We start from the raw sequence: 6,156 nt of genomic DNA, 5'->3' as shown, positions 1-6,156 counted from the left end.
AAATAAACCCCAAACGAGCTGCAGTTCTCCTCACTTCCGCTTACATTCATCCACTTCAGTACAATTCATTAAGTTTACCGAGAGCTGCTTGTTTTACTTTAATGAAGGGGGGGGGGGGGGGTTGGCGGGAACCCTATCTGCAAACAAACTAATGTTTGAACTTAGATTGAATTAGTTTAGCACTACAAAGCTGCTTCCAGTGCTGCTGCGTCAGGAGGGTGCAGTGATTTTAAAAAAGAAAAAATAACACAGTTCGTGACAGGTTTGCTTGAGTATCAGGGCGATGCTGAACTACTGGTGGAATGTTTCTCTGTCAGACAGAAGTCTGAATGTTGTGTTTAATAAAAAAATTTTTAAAAAAGGGTGCAGCGGGAATGAGAAACCTGAAGTTAATCAATTGCCTTAAGTCTGTGGATAATAAAGTTACTATATAGAATTTATCAGGAAAAGTTGCACTTTCATTACAAAAAGTGGAAACTTCTCACTAAATACAAACTATTGTATTCAGTCACTAACCATGCAATGACTAAAATTACCAAGCGCTCCAGCCTCTGTTGTATTTTCTATTCTATCTTGATTGTGAAGATAGAAGATAGAATAGATGCTGGATTCACACGACTGAACAGAGCCGAGTACACAAACCTACAATCCATAGACATCAACTCAATACCGTCTGGAGCTCGTTTTAAAGGTTTTACACTGAAATAAATGACACTGCACCTTTTACATGCAAGAACTATTACTTGATTCTCTGATTAAAAACTTCATGACAAAAAGGTGAAGTGAGAAACTTGGATGCATTTCTTTTCGTAACGTGTTTCTCAGATTGTGCTTGAGGTTTGTTGAGGAACGAATGAAGAACGGAGCTTAAGAAAAAACACAGACTAAGGATATTTATACCGCGACATATCACAGATTTTTATCTTTACTCTGAAATCTTATTTATTCTCTGTTCAAGCAACCGAGGTGAAGGTGAACTTCGGGTCCAACACATCATCCCTGCTGCACTCTCCGTCAGCTCTCCGAATCACCGCATTTCATGTATTTCACGTGCTAAACTACTGAATGAATTGTTTTTTTTATAGTGTCAGTCTGGTGTGTGTGTCTGTTTGTACGCGTGTGTGGACTGAAACCAAAGTGTGGTACAGGATGTCCGAACAGGGTGTGTTATTCAGCTGCCAGGTGTCGCTTGTTTTCAGCACTTTTTCTGTTTTTTTTGTTTTTGTTTTTTTAAACCTGCTTTGCTCCTTCGGGATTTTAAAGAGATATAAAGAGAATCGCTGAATATAATCACTTAATAGTTGTTGGTTCAAAGTACATTTCATGTTTTGACTGACAGTGCTGTGAGTCTGTGACGCTGTCTTACTTGTAGATCACACTGGAAACGACGACGTAACCCTGAGTTTTACATATCAGATATTTTGTGGAGATTTCACACGATTGACAAATTCCACATATGCAATCGATTCCCCGTACATTTCAAGCGGCCTGTTGACCGTATTTACTGTAAGAGGACAAGGACTCGCTTTCCGCTGTCCAGCGATTGTGAGAAGCACAGACGACGCCCCTGATCATCAGTCCTCACTCTGTGCCGTGCTATTATTTATCCTCTAATCTTCTTGTTTGATGATTCAGCGGTGGATAAATAGCTAAGTAAATCCGATGAATGTATCTAGCATATCTCTCCGATCTGTTTCCCTACTTGAGTCCACTGTCACTGTTATCTTTACCAGATGTACGCGGCTCTGCACTCCAGCGCGTAGATTAACATCTGCACTGAATCACTCCACAGTCTGACAAATTGAATTTCATATCTCTTATATTTGTTGAGTTCTTCCTCTTTTTAAAAAGGAAAAAAAAAAGTGTGCAGATAATTTTTTTTTTCTTTCTAACAGCTGATTTTCTGTATTTATTACTGTTTTTATTTCTTTGGGGTTTGTATTGATTGATCTTGGAGCTTTAGCATGAAATAAATCACTACATTTTAAATCAAAACCTGGAATTTTTCCTCTGTTTCTACTAACAAATACAGGGTTTTAACCAGCACTGCAATACATACGCTGGCCAACAGAGGCTGCAACAGGACAAGGTTTGTAATGCAGACGCTTTACCAGCAACGCCTCTCGAAGAGGAAATAAAAAAGCTGGAGTTGCTCACTGACCCATGCTGGAGTTTGAAATCACACATGAAGTCATAGAGAAACTGCAGCAAAAGCAGCGATACGATGTTCTCAACCATTAATTAAAAAACAAAATGGTTAAAATCTTAAGTGAACTTAAGTGGAGCAAATCAAACTGGGGATCAAATCTTCTGATCCTCAAGTCAGAATGAGAAAGGTACACTGAAATATAAGAAACTGTCAGGTAACGACGACAGGATGAATTACAATGACTTTCTGTTGCAGAAATTGCAGAGATGAATGAAATAGTCCATTCTTGGAAAGACAAATTGAAGGTTTATATGTGCACAACTATATGTAGAAACTGAATCAACTATATGTGTACAAGCTTTTGGCAGAACATGTTCCACTGATGATGCTGCCAAGGTTTATTTCGCTGTTATGACACATAATCCCATGTGATCTCTGGAGACGCTGGTAATCTCACCATTGACTCATCTCTTCACTGAAGCCATCTACGTCTTCAGGTCTTAGTTTTAAGGGAGTTGGCGCTGGCCGACAGGTTACAGCAGTGAGCTGAGATTTGGGTGTGAATCCTATAAAGAGCTCTCCAAGAAGAAAGAAGTACATGTAATATGGATATAAAGCCCTCAAGTCTGGGTACAAACCCAAGATTTTCTCTGATAACAACTACCACTGATAGGCCCCCAGATAGATATATCTTTTATTGTCATTCAAAATACATACCTCACTTTTTATTCCACAGCAAATGGCTCCGTTAGCAACATTTAAAGCACAAGCACTTAATTTTTTCTTTGAAATAAAAGTGTCTTGCAAACAAAACGGTAAAAAAGTATGAAAAATACAACAATAAACACGAATAGATTAAAACACCAATGTTAAAGGCCCAGTGTATGTGACAGTTTTTCGAGTGAAAAATTTAAGAAAAGTTTTGCATTTACATGGAAGTGTTTTGAAAACGTTATGGGTAACATGGATAGAAATGCTGAAAATGGTGGAAATAGCATGCTAATGCCCTATTGGGTGCTGTAGTGTAAAAACACACATGGGTGCAGAAGACAATCCCCTTTAAGCATTAACAAGCATCGATCTGCATGTGCAGAAAACCTACGTCCCTGGTGGCACATGCATGTTCGCAGTGTTTTAAGAAAAGCTGCATTTTCTCCTGTTTTGTCTTTTGAGGCGAGTTCGGTTTCCCCTCTGCTTCATGTTCCCGCCAGGTTTTTGTTTTGTAGTCGTCTCTGTTGGTGCATAGCGATGAGAGATCAAACACTTCGGTCATTGTTTGGAGACTAGGAACAGCTGATGATTCATGAATTACTCAGGCAGCCGACACAGTAGGTGTTCCTGAAGTTTGTTTCCCAGAAGTTTCACCTGTTCACACCTGACGGAGCCTCGCAGGGGCCGTCGCTTTAACAAATTGCCCGACTGAGTGAAAAAGGGCAGGTGGAGGGATTTGCACATTAAAACTTAAGCAGGTTCCTCTGAGAAAAAGGGAGAAAAGGGAGTGAAGGTCCTTTCTTCCGACCTCTTTTAAACTCCTCCAGGATTAGGATTGTGGTTGTTTGGCTTCTATTTGTGTGTCTCTGTGCTGCTTTTAGACCTCGTTTTCAATTTGCGGCCCACTTGAAACTCTGCATCGACTTGCTTCTATTTGTTATTTGTCTCTCTGTTTGTGACTCATTTGCATCGTTCGAGTGTTTTTCTTTTCTTTATCTCACTCTTTGGTGTTTTCCGCCTCCTTTGTGTCTTGTTGATGGTTTAGACTGCTGAGGTTAATTATGTTCTCTTATCTTGGTCGAGGTTTCTGTCACTTTGCAGTCATTTTACAATTATTTATACTTTGATTGCTTACTGGCTTTCTTTGTTTGGTTTAGTCCATCTGTGTATGTTTTACCTCTAACTGTTTGTTTGGGGCTATTTAGCATCTTTATGTTTTGTTTTGTTTTAATCGGGTTTCAATCATTTTGCATTTTTGTACAGTTCTTGAGTGGTTTTTGTCTTTTGTGGTGATTTTAGGTCATAGGTCAAGTTGTTGTATGTTTGATTTTGTAATTATTTACACCTCTATGTTGTGTCATTTTAGTCTACTTCCTGAGTTTTACTTCTCATTTCATCTGTAGTTGTTCTGTATTTTTGTATCTGTCATTGGTTTTTGCATGTTTGTGACCATTTTCCATTGCATTGTTTTTGGGTTTTTTTTTTATTGCTTTCTTCCTTTTTCAAATTTTTTTTGGTTTTATTTAGAATATTTGTATGCGTTTTTGCGTGCTTTTGTTATAGTTAAGTTTATAGTTTATGTCTCTTCGTGAGTGTTTTTACAGACAAGTCGCATGATTATAGCAAGCTTTAATATATATTAAAGCTTCAGAAACACCAACATTGAATGGTTTTCTCACCATATTAACCACTGAAAAGATGTAGAAACACATTTTGTATGTCTTATATCATTTTCAAAGATTCTATATCACACTGTCCTCAACTAAAAACATCTCCTGGCTGTTTCTGCGGCTCCTCGACCTGCTGCTTCAGCATGTCCTCCCCTGTATCTCTCACCAGGCCTTATGACCTAATCTCCACTGTAAATAGGCCAGTGTAACCTCAAGCCCTCGGGCGGCCTGTTTGTGGTCACAAAAGTTGTGTGTCTCTGTGTCTGTGTGTGTGTCTGTTGGCGCGACGAACGAGGCCAGGCTGTAACTCCATAGCCATCGAGCAGTCTGTCACCGAACAACTGGTCCTGAACGGGGACATGTGTTCACCCGACGCACACGACGGCAACTGTAGCCGGTGCTCCCGGGTCGATTTAAAGCCATCCTGTCAGCCTCGTCACCTCTCGCCACCGACGGTGAGCTTTTTCTGTGTGTTGCCGTCCGTCGAAGAGGGAGAAACAATCTCTCTCTGTGCTCAGTGCAGCTGTCGGATTCCTCACCTTGACCCAGAAGTGTTGGTGACGTGTTGGTGTGGCAGCCTCTTTACCCCCCCAGCTCACCTGATCGCCTGCAGGGGTGTGTGTGTGTGTGTGCATGTGTGTGTGTGTGTGTGTGTGTGTGTGTGTGTGTGTGTGTGTGTGTGTGTGTGTGTGTGTGTGTGTGTGTGTGTGTGTGTGTGTGTGTGTGTGTGTGTGTGTGTGTGTGTGTGTGTGTGTGTGTGTGTGTGTGCTCTCACCTATATCTGAGGTGCAAACAGTGACTAATGATCGGATGGTCCGTTTGGATTCAGGAAGTGCACGATGCGCCGACACAGTCAGTCACCATAATCTTTCATCTGTGTCCCCGTTTTTCTCTACTTTGGTCACCCCTACACACAGATACACACACACACACACACACGCACACACACACACACACACACACACACACACACACACACACACACACACACACGGTTTTGCATTCACACACACTCTTGCCGCTCTCTGTTTGTGTGTCTGAAACTTGTTCCCGTGCCAGTGTGCATTAATCTCCATTATTGAATCACGTGTATGAGTTTGCAGGGACAGAATGAGGGAGGACATCCGAGAGAGAGAGAGAGAGAGAGAGAGAGAGAGAGCGAGAGCGAGAGAGAGAGAGAGAGAGAGAGAGAGAGAGAGAGAGAGAGAGAGAGAGAGAGAGAGAGCGAGAGAGAGAGAGAGAGAGAGAGAGAGAGAGAGAGAGAGAGCCGCGTGCATCTCTGCACTGATTTCATGCACGACGTGGGTGTCTCCCCACCTTTTGCCCTTGTACTGTACGCGTTCAGTTCTCCTCTCCTCTTTGGCTCGGCTGTGAAAACCGCGGCTCGGTCAGAGTCGACAGTAAATCACACATCATTAAGCTAATAGTCCTCGGTTCACATTGCACACTGGGGCCGTCGTAAAATTCCTTTGAAATGCAGCCTTTTCACTGCGTAGGAGCTTGTATGACTACGTACATATGGTCACAGACAAAAGTGTGAACGGACAGAGGGGATGGAGGGGGGGGCATAACATTCACCTCCTGCTGCTAGATTGTTTTTCGAATTGTAGTTCTATCAGAGATGGA

The sequence above is a fragment of the Blennius ocellaris genome (genome assembly GCF_963422515.1).
Source record: "Blennius ocellaris genome assembly, chromosome: 23".
NCBI lineage: Eukaryota > Metazoa > Chordata > Actinopteri > Blenniiformes > Blenniidae > Blennius > Blennius ocellaris.
This window is presented reverse-complemented; position numbering follows the sequence as displayed.